Genomic DNA, 20,590 nt, shown 5'->3' on the forward strand with positions numbered 1-20,590 from the left:
GGCTGGCGGGTGTCAGTTTCTCCAACTTTAGTTGAATCGAGTGTGACTATGCCCGGTCCTTATTGAAGGTTAAAACAACACTAACTTGATGAAATATCGTTGTGGTTTTGATGCGTAGGTAAGAACGGTTCTTGCTCAGCCTGTAACAGCCACGCAAAACTTGCAACAACAAAGTAGAGGACGTCTAACTTGTTTTTGCAGGGCATGTTGTGATGTGATATGGTCAAGGCATGATGCTATTTTTTTATTGTATGAAATGATCATGTTTTGTAACAGAGTTATCGGCAACTGGCAGGAGCCATATGGTTATCGCTTTATTGTATGCAATGCAATCGCCCTGTAATTGCTTTACTTTATCACTAAACGGTAGCGATAGTCGTAGAAGCAATATTTGGCGAGATGACAACGATGCTACGATGGAGATCAAGGTGTCGCGCCGGTGACGGATGGTGATCATGACAGTGCTTTGGAGATGGAGATCAAAGGCACAAGATGATGATGGCCATATCATATCACTTATATTGATTGCATGTGATGTTTATCCTTTGTGCATCTTATTCTGCTTGATTGACGGTGGCATTATAAGATGATCTCTCACTAAATTTCAAGGTACAAGTGTTCTCCCTGAGTATGCACCGTTGCCAAAATTCGTCGTGTCGAGACACCACGTGATGATCGGGTGTGATAAGCTCTACGTTCACATATAACAGGTGCAAGCCAGTTTTTGCACACGCAGAAATACTCGGGTTAAACTTGACGAGCCTAGCATATGCAGATATGGCCTCGAAACACTGAGACCGGAAAGTCGAGCGTGAATCATATAGTAGATATGATCAACATAGTGATGTTCACCATTGAAAACTACTTCATTTCACGTGATGATCGGTCATAGTTTAGTTGATCTGGATCACGTGATCACTTAGATGATTAGAGGGATGTCTATCTAAGTGGGAGTTCTTAAATATGATTAATTGAACTTTAATTTATCATGAAATTAGTACCTGATAGTATTTTGCTTGTTTATGTTGTTGTAGATAGATGGCCCGTGCTGTTGTTCCATTAATTTTTAATGCGTTCCTTGAGAAAGCAAAGTTGAAAGATGATGATAGCAATTACACGGACTGGGTCCGTAACTTGAGGATTATCGTCATTGCTGCACAGAAGAATTACGTTCTAGAAGCACCGCTAAGTGCCAAACCCGCTGCAGGAGCAACACCAGATGTTATGAACGTCTGGCAGAGCAAAGCTGATGACTACTCGATAGTTCAGTGTGCCATGCTTTACGGCTTAAACCAGGACTTCAACGACGTTTTAAACGTTATGGAGCATATGAGATGTTCCAGGAGTTGAAGTTAATATTTCAAGCAAATGCCTAGATTGAGAGATATGAAGTCTTCAATAAGTTCTACAGCTGCAAGATGGAGGAGAATAGTTCTGTCAGTGAACGTATACTCAGAATGTCTGGGTACGATAACCACTTGACTCATCTGGGAGTTAATCTTCCGGTTGATAGTGTCATTGACAGAGTTCTTTAATCACTGCCACCAACCTACAAGAGCTTCGTGATGAACTATAATATGCAAGGGATGGATAAGACGATTTCCGAGCTCTTCGCAATGCTAAAGGCTGCGAAGGTAGAAATCAAGAAGGAGCATCAAGTGTTGATGGTCAACAAGACCACTAGTTTCAAGAAAAAGGGTAAAGGGAAGAAGAAAGGGAACTTCAAGATGAATGGCAAACAAGTTGTTGCTCAAGAGAAGAAACCCAAGTCTGGACCTAAGCTTGAGACTGAGTGCTTCTAGTGCAAAGGGGCTGATCACTGCAAGCGGATCTGCCCCAAGTATTTGGCGGATAAGAAGGATAACAAAGTGAACAAAGGTATATGTGATATACATATTATTAATGTGTACCTTACTAAAACTCGCAGTAGCACCTGGGTATTTGATACTGGTTCTGTTGCTAATATTTGCAATTCGAAACAGGGACTACGGATTAAGCGAAGATTGGCTAAGGACGATGTGAAGATGCGCGTGGAAAATGGTTTCAAAGTTGATGTGATTGCCGTCGGTACGCTATCTCTACATTTATCTTTGTGATTAATTTTAGACCCAAGTAATTGTTATTTGGTGTCAGCGTTGAATATAAACATTATATCTGGATCTTGTTTGATGCGAGACGGTTATTTATTTAAATCAAAGAATAATAATTATTCTATTTATATGAGTAATATCTTTTATGATCATGGACTCTTAAAGAATAGTCTATTTTTAATGAATTTCGATAGTCTATTTGATAGTCTCCGTTCCGGGTTTACTTTCATCCCAGCAAAGTCGATTTTTTTTCGTCCCCCTCAAGTTCCCTCACAGGCCAGAAAATCGAACCAACCCACGTTAAGAGGGAGTGATGCTACTCCCATCGCGAGCAAGAAAATCGGAAGGAAAGAAAGCCAACGAAAAAAAATCGTCTTGGAACGAGGCCTCCAGGTGCCCTCGAGCTCGCACTCGCATCAGGAGTGATGCTACTTCCAGGCCACCACGCCACACCACCAGATCCCTTCGCCGCCGCCTCGCACTCGCATCCCATCGCCGCCGCCCGTGCGTTCTCGATCGGAGAGGACGCCCCCTTCGCCGCCGCTGAGATCCGAGAAGAGTCGCCCTTCGCCGCCGCCTCCCTTGCAAGGACGCCCCGCCATGGGTCTCTATCGGTGCCACGACTGCCGCGGCCTCCCCACCTGCCGACGCTCTAGATCCGGCCGTAGTTGACTCCCTGTACATCATCTCAAGGGGGAGGGGCGTGAGGCGGTTGCCGCCGTCGGTGGCTGCACTTGAAGGTCTCCGCCGCTTGCTCCAACCAGATCCAGCCAGACCGTCCAGTGGTGGTCCACGTGCATCTGGACGGACGCAACGGCTTTGCCTCCCCTGTCCCATGTCTTCGTCCACCACACCATCCGATTGCGGTAATAAATCTATAGCCATGCCCTTTTCCTTGAGATGAACTACAAAATTTCTGTTCTGTTATATCTTGGTGAATGTCTCGCCAATTGCCATACAAATACATGTGTGCTTCTCCTGTCGTGCATTTGCTGGGTAAGCTGCTGCTACCCGGGCTCACATGACCCCGTGGAGGAAGGAGCTGCGCAAGGAATCACTGCCAAAAGACTCAAGACGAGTTTGGAGTGTCCTGGATTCCAGGCCATGTTCCGCAAGGAAGAAGCAACGATAGCTAGCCGAGGGTTCAGATTGACGTTCGCTTTGATTCTCGTTGATTCATTATTTTGACCGACCCAAGCAGCGCCGGCGCTCACGGAGGAGAACCTGATGTTCCTAGAGGCCTGACGCGCGGTCGATCACACTTACTACGACAAGTCCTCCAACGGGTGGAGCTGGTTCAGGTACCACAAGCACCCTCCATGACAAGCAGGTTCCAGTTGTGCAAAGTCTGCCTGCTAGTGCTATCCATACTGCGCCATAGCAAAATAGGTTTATCTGATGCCTCAACGGCCCACACTTCTGCCAGTCACCCATTTATTTAGTGTTGGTCTGGGGAATTTTTTGAGTTGTTGTGTGTACCTTCATGTTTTTCCTTGTGAAATATCTTCATGTTTTTTAGATTACATAAATTTTTGAAAGCTGGATTTTTGTATGTCTTAGTTTCTACATTTTGTGAAACTGAAAGCTTTTATCATTGGACAGAAAAATAAACTTCTTCTGTTGCTATTTTGTATTTGACCTGACATTGTTTGTTTTCCAATTTCAGCTTTGGATCAGGACTAACCTCTAGCCAGGAAAGAACCTGAATCCCAAGGTGAGAGGCACCTTGTCCCTTAATAGTAGAGATGTGAACAAGTACTTTTCTTTATTTTGCTTCTTACTCACAAGTAGTTTCATTCAATGTGCTTACATGAGATGTGAACCCACAAATTCAGTGAGCTGGGAACTCAAAATTCCAATGAGGTTTTGAGATGCAGCAAATTATACTCATCGTATGCCTCGTTATTATTGTTGTTGTGTAGTTTTATTCCCAGTCGACGGCAGTGGCGGTGCCCACGTCCGCGTCATCAGTGCTGCTAAGGGGCGCCTCACCCTGTTCGGCATTATCTTCTGTTCTTCCTACGGCTGCAAGAACCCTCACCTTGGCTATGGCAGATGCGACAGATAAAGCAGACGGTCATCTTCTCTCCTTTCTCTTTTACCATTAGAGAATTTTAGCCAAGCCTGCTGAGTAACACAAAGCTATTATATGCGTTCAATGGAATGTCTGCAATGCCAACAATATTCTGAATAAAAATGAACAAGGGTAACATGCATTGGATGGCTCAATTGTTTGTTGAACTAGGTTCGGTTTAGCTTGCTCTCCCCAATACAAATTTTCCCACAGCTCATGCGTTCAAAGATGGTGATTTCAAGAATCTGTCAAGTTCAACAAATCATGCTTCTGTTTATAGAAACTTAAATAACAACATACATGTAATTTGTTTGCTTAATCACTTTATTGTTCGTTACTCTCGATCACCACCGGAGAAGGCGATACTCAAATTTGTGGCTGGGTGCATCTGCGGAAGTACTTGCTGATCTTCCCATGTCAGGTTGTCCTTTTCCCCTCTTAGATGTTGTAGGGTGTGTTTGCTTCCTGTCACCAACCGGAATGTCATGGGTTGGACCCGCTCCTGGGCCTCGTTCCAGCGTTTAGTTCGTAACTAGGATGGAACCCACTCGTTCCCTGCGGCCGAATATTCAGCAGAGATCCGGAACCGAGCGATACCTCCGAATCGAAGGAATTACAAGGAACCGCTCGTTCTCTCCCTTTCCTCTCCCGTAACCCGGCCATATCCCCTCCCTCTCTGTGCGCCGCCGCTCTCTCGTCTCGCCCCTCCCTCTCAGGTGCGCCGCTGCTCTCTCGTCTCGCCCCTCCCTCTCCGGTGCGCCGCTATTCCCTCGTCGCCCCTTCCTCTCCGGTGCGCTGCCTGTCCCTCATCTCTATTCCTCCCATAGATCTGCACCACCACTCGATCTGCGCTGCTATCGACTCACCATCTCTCTCTGTCGATCTGCAGCACAAAAAGGGAAGAAAATTGGGGTGCTAGGAAGAAGAGGAGCACGTGCGGACGGCGAGCAGCTGCGTGGCTGCTGTTGCAGCTGGGTTACAACACCGGTAGAGGCTACAGCAGCGGCTGCAATCTTCCTCCTTGAATATGCTTAGCTCTACAGATTTTACTGCATGTAGCTACGAGAGAGATGGGGAGGATATTGAGATGACACTCGTGGTTGCTTTTTGATTAAAGTTTGGTGTTCTATGCTGTTCAAACTAGTACCATATCCTTTGCAAGGATTGTTAGTTTCTCTGAAGTAAAATAGGCACACTCAAATTGCTATTGTCTGCTACTCCTACATCTTTGTAATAATTAGTGGAGCCATTGTTTTTTAAAAGGATGTTGTTTTCCTTGCAAATATAAACAAGATGCTGCTGAAATTTTGTATTTTTGATATTCCGTTCTTCATTCCGTGCTTCCGGACCGAACACATGAACGGAACCATTCCATTCTACTTTTTGCTCGTACCGAACATAGGGCCGGAACCAACCCGTTCCTCTGGAATGGAACCATTCCATTCCGTGACAGTTGGTTCCTGAACCAAACACACCCGTAATGTGTTCTTCACATGTGACAACACTAAGTGAACCATTTTGGGCTTCATTTGCATTCTAGCATGGTGGTCTCTCCTATAGCTAGCTATAAATGTTGGCAGTTTCTTCCCTTTTTCTTTGGTGTTGTTTATTTACTGAAAAGAGTGTTTTTCTTGGTTTAGTATTACCTAACATAGTCATGTAAAGTAAACTAAACTGTTCAAATGCCCTCATGTTACTAAAAGGTGCAAATAGTTAGCATAGCTGTAGTCGGCGCCCTGTTATTATTTGTTAAGTTAGGATGCTTACGTTGTGGTTCGTTGTGTATGTAAGCTGACAAGTACTCCCTCCGTTCCAAATTACTCGTCGCAGAAATGGATGTATCTAGAACTAAAATACATCTAGATACATCCATACCTGTGACAAGTAATTCGGAACGGAGGGAGTAATACATCTCTATTTTTCCAGTTTCAGAAAAAAATTGCACTGGATTGTGCCGGCTGGGGTGGTCACTTTCTTTGGAAAGAAAGAAACATATATATTGGAGATGCATGCGTTTAGATTTTTTTTGCTATGAGTTCAATAGTCTCTGTTAAATCACAGTAATTTTGTTGCTCTGCTGAGCAGGTTTTCTTATACATATATTTATTTTGAAAATTCATAGATGGATGAAATGCTGCTGAGACGTTACAAGATATTCCAGCAGAGGCATCCTTACCGTCCGCATTACAAGGATATGAGAACATTGGGGTCCTGAAGGCAGTGACCTGTTTACCATACACGTATTTACTTCCTTTCTAGGGCGGAACAATGGAAGGCACAATTCCAAGTACAGCTCTTCAAGAACAGTTCTCTGAAGGAACAACAATTTACAAGCTTGGCGCTTACCAGGTTCAATATGCTAGGGAAAGATACAAAACTGTAGATCGTCCATGGAGAGTAGTGTTTGCCCAAAAAACTACCGTGGAACCAATTGTGCCTCAGCCACCAAACTTTCCCAATTATGGATATACCACCTACAATGTACACAGTATCAAAGCCGCATTAAACAAATCATTTTGTTGTCAGGTCAGCAACTCTTTAAGAATTGTTTTTATTGTATAATTTTCCACTTCTTACAACTTACAGTTTACTGAACTTGTGAATGTACACAGTATCACAAGAATATTTGCGCCGAGTGGCGGATCGATTGACCAGATATGAGAAAATCACATCACAAACGTGCGCCAACTTTTATCATTTTTCATTCCGTGTTCTTATCTCTCCACTGAAACAATGATATATCTTTCCAGAATGCCCGCCATTGTGACGTTTTGGGGAAAATTAGCAGATTCCCTTGATGCAGACAAGCTACAACGGTGGTCTGCTCAAGAACCCATTATAGTTCTATTTGTTGGCATGCCAGTACATGAATTTAATGTAAGTACTTATCGTCATCTTATATCCATCCTGCACAATTTAGATAAGAAATTAAAATTACCTGTTAAATTTTTTGTACAGGAAACTTGGCCTTCAAGTCCTGTCTGCCATATTGCGATGGAACGGCAGTATAATATACAAAACTTTGACGAGGCTCATCTGCTTCAAAATTTCACAATAAGGTTTGCCTTTTTTCTCTTTGCATTTATTCTGTTAAGTCTTCAGATTGTTTGTGTTGGCCGACGAAAAAAGATTTAGGATCCTAGATTTCTACTTATATCACTCTGCAAGCTCACTAACCAATCCGTCCATTTGGATTTCAGCAGATATAATGGACTATATTCACTCACGTTGGCCACAACCTGTTTGAAGAAATTTCTCTTTTGATTTATTGGTGTGAAGTTGTTGTTTCATAGATATATCTAAGCAAGGAAAGTTTGTTGTAGAGATATATGCATGTTCTGGCCTTGTATTCTCGTCCGTTTCATGTTCGAGATCAACGTATTCATTAGATTAAATTTAGTGTTGCATCGTTAAGCACTTTCTTGAATAACATGCAATAGGTGTATGTTCTATAACCTCTACGCTTTAGCTGGAAATGGTAACTTGATTGAACTCGATCAGTTGTAAGCTTACCTAAATTCGTACGTACATAAACAAACTGCACTTCCATCTCCCTGTAGTCATAAAGAAGTATACTGTAAAATTCATAGATGATCAATACTATTTCATTTGCATAAACAAACTCAAGGCATGTACACATTTTGGATCACGATCTACTATTTACCATGCATCAGTTAACTCAAGGCATGGAGAAGATAGAGATTGTCTAATATATCCGATAGCGCAATATAATTTTCTCTTGCATATTTATAATCTGCCATTTGAATGATGTTTTTTGTGTTCTAGTCCAATCAAGACAATTTGCAACTTTGGTGTTGTCACATTGGAGTCCGTGCTGAGCAGCAATGGGAGACTGTCATTGATGCCCAACCAATGATGCCGACGAAGGAACGAGAGTCGACGAGGAGTAGACGCCATCGGTTCTTGAACTGCCAAGCCACTGTTGTCCGTTTGGTAATGTCCGACGCATCAGTGGCATAGTATGACTTGCCCCGATTTTGACGTCGTCTACCAACATCCGACGAAGGGAACCCGTCCCGGTTTCCATCTTGATGGTAAGTTCTCTAATCTTCTATCTCATGGGATGTGATGTGGTTGCCTTCATTTTGGCTTTTGACAAAGGGTTGAAATTAGCTTATGTGCTTCCGACGATTGAAATTCCAGTTATATTATCAACCTTCAGCGAGCAGTGACAACGAACTCCATCCCCCCACCACACCACACCCATGTTTCATATGATGTGCTTTAAGCCATGTTTCAGCTTGTCTCGACCCAAGCATGTATTTTTTGTTTCAGTTGTTGAGATCTGCACTACAAAACTGAGAAAGACCCATAACTTTTTACAGGTCAGCCATGTTTACTAAAATATATAATTTCTAAAACATTTCCAGCAATATGTGAGTTGTTTGCTTGCTCAACCTTACGCTAGGATCATTTCTACAGACTAAATAGAGGGAAGTTGGCTTGTGCCTTACTAGAGACAGATGAACCAACAAAATGATTGGAAAGGCTCTTTCCAAGCATAAGGTAAGCTGAATCTTGTACAACTTACTTCTTAATATATTTTGGTCAGTATGTTGTTTATTTTCTGAAATTGATACTCCATTGTAGAGGAGCTTTTCAAGGAACCTAAGAACCGGAACCTCCCCTCCCCCTCCTGCGACGCTCCCGCGGGCGTCCAGGGGGCAACCCTAGCACCGCCGCCGGTCCCCCCTCCTGCTCTCCCTCCTCCCTCGCCGCCGCCCGGGGGCGCGAGCGGGCGAAGCCCGCTCGTCGCTGGCGGCAGCGGGGCCTTCTCGTCTCTGCGCGTGGGTGTTTCGGCGCGTGTGCCGTTGCCCGGCCAGGCCCTTGCGGCAGGTCGACGTCGCACGACGCTGGAGACTCCCCTGGTGGCCATACATGGATGCGGCAGAGGGCTCTGCTTCCTCATTAGATTAAATTTTGGTGTTGCATTGTTGAGCACTTCATGTGAATGTTCTCTAGTCTCTATTGTGCAGGGGGTTCTACTCCCTCTTGAGGCAAGTGTGGATGTAATGGATATTGATTGTGGTTGTTTGGACAAAAATATTGCGTGCAAACATTATTGAGTACTGATGGTGAGACTTCCAATTCCTTTATCTTTTGTCCGTTTAATCAAGAACAATGTTTAGAGCTTACATGGCTGTCCAAATTTAGTTCTGTAAGAGAAATATTGATGTCATGCAATGTTTAGTGTGGAGTAGGGCAGTTATTTTTACAGAGTTGTTCCTCAGTTCTCATTGAGCAAAGATTGAATGCGTGTGATTTGATCTACTACCAAGTCAATCTTGGTCCACATTGTCGGAGTTTTCTTATTAAGTTTTTTTGTTGCTATTAGTATTTTCATTTATGCAGAGGGGCCGGGTATAATGCTTAAACATTTTAAGTAATAAAGCGCCCTTCATTGAAAAATAATAGTATTTTCATTTAAACTGGAAGTTTATGTGAAGAAGCTGTGTTGAAATGTATGAGTTTGTTTTCCTATTTTTTTTTGGAAGAATGAGACTATCAGGAACAGTATCAAGTTTGTAGCTGCTCATCGTCTCATCCATAAAAAAGGTTTAGCTGCTCACGTAATATTCACACATCATTGGTGGCATGTCAGTGGCAGGCGGAAGGAAGCTTTTTGACACATCTCATTTTTCTAGCAACTACAAGAAATCAGTGAAGCAGTAGGAAGTAGGAACACAGTCTAGAAGATTATCTGATGACATGATATGCTACCAGATGCCTTTTAGTGCGTAACAAATGTAACTTCTTCTCCAACAAAAATAATAATTAGAGGCAAAAATAATAATGAAGCTTCTTGAGTACCATTCCGAGATACATATTTTATTCCATTAGAAAATACAACTATATTTTGTTACATTTAGGTCATGTTATATCGTGCATGTGTGTTACAGGTGTTTCTCTCTACTTTGTGCTCCAGATTTGCTTTCCCTACAATATGGCAGATTAATGTATATTCTTCTGAAGTCATAGTATATTGTTTAATCTGGGGTTTACTCCGGTGTCAAGTGTACTATATTGCTAGATTTAACTTTAATCTACGCGAGTTGCTCTGTAGCTATTTCAGCATAAATGGTTCATCATACTAGGATTTAATTAGTGATCTAACTTCTGTTGCTTCTTGGTGAATATGAAATATATTGCGTTTTCATGGAAGCAGGAGCAAAGTAGTTGTGGAGCGGGTCGTGGAAGAGACGGTTGGTTAGCATGGGCTGGACGGGAAGGTGATGCTTGCGATGGCGACCAAGTCGGCGGGCAAGGCAGGGGCGACCATGGCCATCGGGGTGTTTTCAAGGGAGAGCGAGGCAACCGCCATCACGCAACCGAAGAAGTTGAAACCCGGGGCGAAGTTGGTCATCATGGCCAGCATGAAAGCTGACAAACCTAAATGCCGGTGATAGGTTCGCTGCTGTCGCGCCGTCTTTAAACTTGGTGGCAGAGCTAGGATCAAGCCACGACCCGGGCAAGCCCCAGGCCAATCACTTGGTACAATGCTAAACAGTGTAAAATCCGCTACAGTAAACAGAGGAGCCAAGCCTGAGGACCTAGGCCGCCGCCTGGGCAGCTTGGGGCTTGTCTCCGCCACTGCGCAGAAGGAGAGCGGTGGCGCCGCGAAGACCTCGACGACTGCTGCCATGACCACGACCATGATGATTGTGTTGGTAATAAAGATACTAATTGTATACAAATCCCCCAGCTTCGAAAACATTAGATTATCCAACTTATTATTCAAATTTTTGATTCAAAATAAATGGAAATTTCCTATATACAAAGAGCTTATTATTGAAGGTTGCATCGATTATGCTATTATTACTGAAATAAGAGGCTTATGAATTTTTCAATCTTTGTGTATCTTGTAATAGTGACTGCCAATCTTTGTGTACCTTGTAATAGTGACACATGGATGCGTGAAGTTGAGTGATACTTCCTCTGTAAAGAAATACAAGTGTTTAGATCACTATGATCTAAACACTTATATTTCTTTACAGTGAGAATACTAATACTATTTATAAATGGATGATATATATCCAGTTATAAGTTCTCGGGTGGCGAGCGATTTGGCTGCTTAAGGAGATAGGAAGATTGCCGAGAAGGAAAAAAAGTGAAAGAGAATTTATATTTGTCGTTGCATGATGAAAACTGGATGTAACCGCTTAACCCGTATTTCTAAATTAGAAGAATAATTTGATCAATGTGTCCATATTTTTACTATTCCGTGGCAACGCATGGGTATTTTGCTTTTACCAGTAGCAACGCACAGGCATTCTACTAGAGGTCATCTCTCATACGCTTCAGTTTTCACATAGGCGTGCTAAGGATCCAGAAAATTACGATCATCTTGATGTGAAAAGAGTCACTCTACTACATTCTCTTATATCATGGTTTTTAGGGTTCTTATACCATGTCGATATTCAAACAAAGTGTAGGCTGTGGACAAAAGATTTGACATTCTTGATTTAGACAGTATGGAGGTGTTTTTCTATGTTAGCTATTTCTTTTATGTCAAAATTGGCAATACAATATGTGGTCTTAGGAATCATGCCGTGCGGAGGGTCATCAACTCTAGAGAAGGGTAGGGGCAGGGGCAAGGGAGATGCCTGACGGTGAGGCGGCATGCCGCATCGCGGCTGACTGCAGGTGGTGCTGTCATCAGAGGGTGGTTCTTTTCTATACATGTGTAATTTAACATGCATTATGCTTATATATAACTCAAGTAAAATATTTTAAATGCCCGTGGCAACGCACGGGCAGTCTACTAGTATTCATAATGTTGAAGCCAAAAGATGCAGAGTTGATAATGATAGTGCAACTTATTTGTGGCACTGCCGTTTAGGTCATATTGGTGTAAGGCATGAAGAAACTCCATTTTGATGGACTTTTGAAATCACTTGATTATGAATCACTTGGTACTTGCGAACCATGCCTCATGGGCAAGATGACTAAAACGCCGTTCTCCGGAACTATGGAGCGAGCAACAGATTTGTTGAAAATCATACATACTGATGTATGTGGTCCGATGAATGTTGAGGCTCGCGGCGGGTATCATTATTTTCCCACCTTCACAGATGATTTGAGCAGATATAGGTATATCTACTTGATGAAACATAAGTCTGAAATATTTGAAAAGTTCAAAGAATTTCAGAGTGAAGTGGAAAATCATCGTAACAAAAAAAATCTAGTTTCTACGATCTGATTGTGGAGGTGAATATTTGAGTGACGAGTTTGGTCTTTATTTAAAACAATGTGGAATAGTTTCGCAACTCACGCCACCCGGAAAATCACAGCGTAATGGTGTGTCCGAACGTCGTAATCGTACTTTACTAGATATGGTGCGATCTATGATGTCTCTTACTGATTTACCGCTATCGTTTTGGGGTTACGCTTTAGAGACAGCTGCATTCATGTTAAATAGGGCACCATCTAAATCCGTTGAGACGACGCCTTATGAACTATGGTTTGGCAAGAAACCAAAGTTGTCGTTTCTTAAAGTTTGGGGATGCGATGCTTATGTGAAAAAGCTTCAACCTGATAAGCTCGAACCCAAATCGGAGAAATGTGTCTTCATAGGAGACCCAAAGGAGACTGTTGGGTACACCTTCTATCACAGATCCGAAGGCAAGACATTTGTTGCTAAGAATGGATCCTTTCTAGAGAGGGAGTTTCTCTCGAAAGAAGTGAGTGGAAGGAAACTAGAACTTGATGAGGTAACTGTACCTGCTCCCTTATTGGAAAGTAGTTCATCACAGAAATCGGTTCCTGTGACACATACATCAATTAATGAAGAAGCCAATGATGATGATCATGAAACTTCAGATCAAGTTACTACCGAACCTCGTAGGTCAACCAGAGTAAGATCCGCACCAGAGTGGTACGGTAATCTTGTTCTGGAGGTCATGTTACTTGACCATGACGAACCTACGAATTATGAGGAAGTGATGATGAGCCCCGATTCTGCAAAAATGGCTTGAGGCCATGAAATCTGAGATGGGATCCATGTATGAGAACAAAGTGTGGACTTTTGTTGACTTGTCCGATGATCGGCAAGCCATCGAGTATAAATGGATCTTCAAGAAGAAGACTGACGCTGACGGTAACATTACTATCTACAAAGCTCGGCTTGTTGCATAAGTTTTTCGACAAATTCAAGGAGTTGACTACGATGAGACCTTCTCACCCATAGCGATGCTTAAGTCCGTCCGAATCATGTTAGCAATTGCCACAGTTTATGATTATGAAATTTGGCAAATGGATGTGAAGACTGCATTCCTGAATGGATTTCTGGAAGAAGAGTTGTATATGATGCAACCTGAAGGTTTTATCGATCCAAAAGGTGCTAACAAAGTATGCAAGCTCCAACGATCCATTTATGGACTGGTGCAAGTCTCTCGGAGTTGGAATAAACGTTTTGATAGTGTGATCAAAGCATATGGTTTTATATAGACTTTTGGAGAAGTCTGTATTTACAAGAAAGTGAGTGGGAGCTCTGTAGCATTTCTAATATTATATGTGGATGACATATTGTTGATTGGAAATGATATAGAATTTCTGGATAGCATAAAAGGATACTTGAATAAGAGTTTTTCAATGAAAAACCTTGGTGAAGCTGCTTATATATTGGGCATCAAGATCTATAGAGATAGATCAAGACGCTTAATTGGACTTTCACAAAGCACATACCTTGATAAAGTTTTGAAGAAGTTCAAAATGGATCAAACTAAGAAAGGGTTCTTGCTTGTGTTACAAGGTATGAAGTTGAGTAAGACTCAATGCCCGACCACTGCAGAAGATAGAGAGAAAATGAAAAGTGTTCCCTATGCTTCAGCCATATGCTCTATCATGTATGCAATGCTGTGTACCAGACCTGGTGTGTGCCTTGCTATTAGTTTAGCAGGGAGGTACCAAAGTAATCTAGGAGTGGATCACTGGACAGCGGTCAAGAACATCCTGAAATACCTGAGAAGGACTGAGGATATGTTTCTCGTTTATGGAGGTGACAAAGAGCTCATCGTAAATGGTTATGTCGATGCAAGCTTTGACACTGATCTGGACGATTCTAAATCGCAAACCAGATACGTGTTTATATTGAACGGTGGAGCTGTTAGTTCGAGCAGTTCTAAACAAAGCGTCGTGGCGGGATCTACGTGTGAAGCAGAGTACATAGCTGCTTCGGAAGAAGCAAATGAAGGAGTCTGAATGAAGGAGTTCATATCCGATTTAGGTGTCATATCTAGTGCATCGGGTCTAATGAAAATATTTTGTGACAATAATGGTGCAATTGCCTTGGCAAAGGAATCTAGATTTCACAAGAGAACCAAACACATCAAGAGATGCTTCAATTCCATCTGCGATCAAGTCCAGGTGGGAGACCTAGAGATTTGCAAGATACATACGGATCTGAATGTTGCAGACCCATTGACTAAGCCTCTCTCACGAGCAAAACATGATCAACACCAAGGCTCCATGGGTGTTAGAATCATTATTGTGTAATCTAGATTATTAACTCTAGTGCAAGTGGGAGACTGAAGGAAATATGCCCTAGAGGCAATAATAAATCTATCATTGATTTCCTTATTTCATGATAAATGTTTATTATTCATACTAGAATTGTATTAACCGGAAACATAATACATGTGTGAATACATAGACAAACAGAGTGTCACTAGTATGCCTCTACTTGACTAGCTCGTTGATCAAAGATGGTTATGTTTCCTAACCATAGACATGAGTTGTCATTTGATAAACGGGATGACATCATTAGGAGAATGATGTGATTGACTTGACCCATTCTGTTAGCTTAGCACTTGATCGTTTTAGTTTACTGCTATTGCTTTCTTCATGACTTATACATGTTCCTATGACTATGAGATTATGCAACTCCCGATTACCGGAGGAACACTTTGTGTGCTACCAAACGTCACAACGTAACCGGGTGATTATAAAGGTGCTCTACAGGTGTCTCCGATGGTACTTGTTGAGTTGTCATAGATCGAGATTAGGATTTGTCACTCCGATTGTCGGAGAGGTATCTCTGGGCCCTCTCGGTAATGCACATCACTATAAGCCTTGCAAGCAATGCAACTAATGAGTTAGTTGCGGGATGATGCATTACGTAAACGAGTAAAGAGACTTGCCGGTAACGAGATTGAACCATGTATTGAGATACCGACGATCGAATCTCGGGCAAGTAACATACCGATGATAAAGGGAACAACGTATGTTGTTATGTGGTTTGACTGATAAAGATCTTCGTAGAATATGTAGGAGACAATATGAGCATCCATGTTCCGCTATTGGTTATTGACCAGAGACGAGTCTCGGTCATGTCTACATAGTTCTCGAACCCGTAGGGTCCACACGCTTAAAGTTCGGTGACGATCGGTATCATGAGTTTATGTGTTTTGATGTACCTAAGGTAGTTCGGAGTACCAGATGTGATCAAGGACATGACGAGGAGTCTCGAAATGGCCGAGACATAAAGATTGATATATTGAACACCTATATTCGGACACCGGAAGTGTTCCGGATGATTTCGGAGAAAACCGGAGTGCCGGAGGGGTTACCGGAACCCCCCGCGGAAGTATTGGGCCTTAGTGGGCCTGAGGGGAGAGAGAGGGCTGCAGCCCAGGAGGTGGTGCGCCTCCTACCATGGGGAGTCCGAATTGGACTAGGGGAGGGGGGCGCAACCCCTCTTTCCCTCTCCCTCTCTTTCCTTCCCCCTTCCCTTTTCCTAGTTGGACTAGGAAAGGATGAATCCTCTTACTAGTAGGAAGATGATTCCTCCTCTCCTTGGGGCGCACCAAGGCTGGCCGGCCTCCCCCTTGCTCCTTTATATACGGGGGCGGGGGGCACCCAAAGACACACAAGTTGATTGTTCCAAGCCGTGTGTGGTGCCCCCCACCACCATAATCCACCTCGATCATATCATAGCGGTGCTTAGGCGAAGCCTTGCGTTGGTAGCAACATCATCACCGTCATCACGCCGTCGTGCTGACGGAACACTCCCGTGAAGCTCTGCTGGATCGGAGTTTGTGGGACGTCATCGAGCTGAACGTGTGCTGAACTCGGAGGTGCCGTGCGTTCGGTACTTGGATCGGTCGGATCGTGAAAACGTTCGACTACATCAACCGTGTTCTCATAATGCTTCCTCTTACGGTCTACGAGGGTACATGGACGATACTCTCCCCTCTTGTTGCTATGCATCACCATGATCTTGCGTGTGCGTAGGATTTTTTTTTTGAAATCACTACATTCCCCAACACACCCGCCAGTCACCTTTATGCAAAACTAGTTGCATGTCTGTCGGTGGAACCGGTCTCATGTGCGTGGACATGTAACGTTGGTCTGGGCTGCTTCATCCCACAATACCGCTGAGTCAAAATAAGACGTTGGTGGTAAGCAGTATGACTATCACCGCCCACAACTCTTTGTGTTCTACTCGTGCATATCTTCTACGAATAGACCTGGCTCGGATGCCACTATTGGGAAACGTTGCATCGAAAACAAAAATTTTCTACACACACGCAAGATCTATCCATGGAGATGCATAACTACGAGAGGGGGAGATCATCTTCATTGTAACGCCCTCGATGCGGCTATATCTCCCACGTGTCGAAGCACGACTTAGAGGCATAACCGCATTGAAAGCAATGTCGCAAGTGACGTAATCTTCACACAACCCATGTAATACATAAGGGAAAGAGATACATAGTTGGCTTACAATCGCCACTTCACACAATACATGAATAAAGCATTACATTCATCCAAATACACTCAAGGTCCGACTACGGAACCAAAATAAAAGAAGACTACCCCAAATGCTACACAGATCCCCGGTCGTCCCAACTGGGCTCCACTACTGATCAACTATAAACGGAACAACATAACGAACACGATCTTCAACTAGCTCCTCCTTGAGCTCGGTTGCGTCACCTGCACGGTTTCATCGGCACCTGCAAACTGGTTTTGGAAGTATCCGTGAGTCACGGGGACTCAGCAATCTCACACCCTCGTGATCAAGACTATTTAAGCTTATAGGTAAGGTAAAATGTATGAGGTGGAGCTGCAACAAGCGACTAGCATATATGGTGGCTAACATACGCAAATGAGAGCGAGAAGAGAAGGCAAAGGCACGGTCGAACAACTATGATCAAGAAGTGATCCTAGAACAACCTACGTCAAGCATAACTCCAACACCGTGTTCACTTCCCGGACTCCGCCGGAAAGAGACCATCACGGTTACACACGCGGTGGACGTATTTTAATTAAGATCAACTTCAGGTTTTCTACAACCGGACATTAACAAATTTGCATCTACCCATAACCGCGGGCACGGCTTTTGAAAGTCCAATCCCTGCAGGGGTGTTCCAACTTAGCCCATCACAAGCTCTCACGGTCAACTAAGGATATTCCTTCTCCCAAGACAATCCGATCAGACTCGGCATCCCGTTTACAAGACATCCTCGACAATGGTAAAACAAGTCCAGCAACACTGCTCGAATGTGCCGACAAATCCTGATAGGAGCTGCACATATCTCGTTCTCAGGGCACACTCAGATGAGCGCTCCGTACAACTAAAACCAAACCTCGAGTTTCCCCGAGGGGGCACTGCACATGGCTCTAGTTTGGACCAACACTCAGAGGAGCACTGGCCCGGGGAGGGTTAAAATAATGATGACCATCAGGAGCGTGACTCCCAAGGGAAAAGAGGCTAGGTGGCGAATGGTAAAACCAATGTTGGGTATTGCTGGAGGAGTTTTATTCAAGGTGAACTGTCAAGTGGTTCCCATTATAACCCAACCGTGTAAGGAACGCAAAATCTGGGAACATAACACCAATATGACGGAAACTAGGGCGGCAAGAGTGGAACAAAACACCAGGCATAAGGCCGAGCCTTCCACCCTTTACCAAGTGTATAGATGCATTAATTAAATAAGAGATATTGTGATATCCCAACAAAATAACCATGTTCCAAACATGGAACAAGCTCCAATCTTCACCTGCAACTAACAACGCTATAAGAGGGGCTGGGCAAAGCGGTAACATAGCCAAACAACGGTTTGCTAGGGCAAGGTGGGTTAGAGGTTTGGCATGGCAATATGGGAGGCATGATAAGCAAGTGGTAGGTATCGTAGCATAGGCATAGCAAAAGAGCGAGCAACTAGCAAGCAAAGATAGAAGTGATTTCGAGGGTATGGTCATCTTGCCTGAAATCCCGCAAGGAAGAAAAACGAGTCCATGAAGAAGATAAACGGACGTAGTCGAACGAATCCTCATAACACGACGTTATCGGAACCAACCCGAAGAAGCAACATCGGAAAGGAGCAAACAACATAGTAAACAACCATCACATAAACATGGCATGATGCACAAACAATTATGATGCATGTCCGGTTTAATGAGGCATGACATGGCAAAATGCACAAACAACCCTACAAATTAAGTGGAGCTCAATATGCAACTCCGTTGCATATTGACGAAACACCACGTGACTTATTTAGTTCGATCTCGTTTATGTACCCAACAAGATTAAATGTTGATTAACATGGCAAGAGGTGAAGCTAAGTAAAACTACCTATCTAGTCAAGTTTAAATGAGGCCGGAAGCAACGAACAACAATTCCGGTAAATCCCCATATGCATATATTAAGTTTGGTACTGTTCTGCCCTAAACCATATTTTATAGTTGTTAAACATGCAAAGTGATGCCACCATGTTAAACTAGGCAATTTTCTACCCCATCTACATATAAAGATTATTTAAATCCGAGCTACGGTTATTTAGTTATGAATTAAATCATTTTAACATGGCATAGGGGCAAATTTAAACAAACAACAATTTAAGCATTTTAAACATAGATGAAAGTTGGATATTATTAACCTAGATGAAATTCTAAGCAAGTTTCATATATTAAGTTTTTACATGTGATGCACCGTTTGTGAGTAATGAAATGCATGAAGTTTAGGGGCTGATCTGCAAAAGTGCAATTCCCTGGAAATTGATAAAATCTCAGCTAAGGAAAAAAACCTATGCAGACTGAAAACGCTGGGCGCTGGGCTTTGGGTGGCTCACCATGGGCTTTAGCCCAGCTGGAGAGGGGGGAGGCCAGGCAGGCCGGATCTGGCGCAACCGGGCCTTGCGCGGCACTGGCCCACCTGCGCACGACAGGGAGCAGGTTCGGTGCTGCCCATCTCGTTCGACAGAGAGCGAGAGCGAGGCAGGTTCAGAGAAGGGGCGAAGCAGGGGACTCGGCGGGCGACGCAGGCGACCTCCGGCGAGGGACTTGGGTGGCGGGGAGGAGTCCTGTTGGCTCCGGCGAGCTGCTGGTCGCCGACGACGGTCGCGGTCACGGACGAGGGGGTAGGTGCTGGTTGGAGGAAGGCATGGGCGCGCGGCGCCGAGGTGCTGCAGACGAGGACCGACGTCGGGGATGGCGAGACGCTGCAAGGCACTCCGGCGAGGAGCGGGCAGACGGCGGCAGAAATGGGGTGGCGGCTTCGGCGAGGGTGCTGTTGTTCGTTGCAGAGGAGAATCGGCGCAGCGAGGGGCCTGCAAGGACGGGCGCGATGCTGGAGAGGAAGCAGGCTTGGCGCAGCGGAATTTGGCCAGGCAGAGGGCGAGGTCGAGCTCGGGGACGAGCCCCTGCCTCTCGGGGAGGCGCGAAGCAGAGGAGGCTCGAAGCGGGGCGGACCGGACTTGAGGAGGCCGTCGGCCATGGCTTCAGGAGGAGCTAGTACCTGAAGAAAATGGTGGCGCGGCAGTTTTAGAGAGGACAAGGCTTGAGAGAAGAAGAGGGGCATGGGGGGAAGGAAGGAAGAGGTCAGCCTGGTTGTTTGCGATGCTGTTGTTGCCGGCGGCGGCAGGAACATGGCGCCTTGTGCGGGACTCCGGCGACGCGAAGCTCCAGGCAGAAGATGGCGGCAGCGGGCCTGCTGATTGGACGGGCATGGAAGGCGAGGGAGACCAGGGGCGGCTGGCTGGATCGATGGATGGATGGATCGAAGAGACTGGGTTGGCTCGGCGCTGAAAAAGAGGGAGATGGTCGGCTCGGAGATTGGATCGGGAGGAGATCCCGAGGGGAAGCGAGAGAGTGGCGGCGGCGGCTGCGGGAAAGGATGGATGGGACGGCTAGGTTTTAGGGTTAGGTAGGCTGAATATATAGCAATGAGATAAAGGGCTATTTGTGTTGGACATATGCCCTAGAGGCAATAATAAATTAGTTATTATTATATTTCCTTGTTCATGATAATCGTTTATTATCCATGCTATAATTGTATTGATAGGAAACTCAGATACATGTGTGGATACATGGACAACACCATGTCCCTAGTAAGCCTCTAGTTGACTAGCTCGTTGATCAATAGATGGTTACGGTTTCCTGACCATGGACATTGGATGTCATT

General features: G+C 44.3%; 1 long non-coding RNA gene across 9 annotated transcripts; it reads left to right on the forward strand.

Moving 5' to 3' along the window:
• Positions 1 to 2,402: 2,402 nt before the first annotated feature.
• On the forward strand, positions 2,403 to 10,918 carry LOC125512538. 9 transcript variants are annotated; one of them, XR_007285411.1, is made up of 11 exons: positions 2,404 to 2,956; positions 3,292 to 3,391; positions 3,757 to 3,804; positions 4,013 to 6,690; positions 6,777 to 6,843; positions 6,915 to 7,041; positions 7,123 to 7,223; positions 7,951 to 8,219; positions 8,329 to 8,510; positions 8,608 to 8,691; positions 8,776 to 9,320. It is a non-coding gene; the product is annotated as an uncharacterized LOC125512538 (long non-coding RNA). The 9 variants fall into 9 exon arrangements; XR_007285410.1 differs by adding an exon at positions 10,352 to 10,918 and having other exon boundaries at positions 2,405 to 3,391; positions 8,776 to 9,260; XR_007285409.1 differs by having other exon boundaries at positions 2,414 to 3,391; positions 4,013 to 4,166; positions 6,287 to 6,690.
• The last annotated feature ends 9,672 nt before the right edge of the window (positions 10,919 to 20,590 follow it).

This window comes from Triticum urartu, chromosome 6, assembly GCF_003073215.2.
Source record: "Triticum urartu cultivar G1812 chromosome 6, Tu2.1, whole genome shotgun sequence".
NCBI lineage: Eukaryota > Viridiplantae > Streptophyta > Magnoliopsida > Poales > Poaceae > Triticum > Triticum urartu.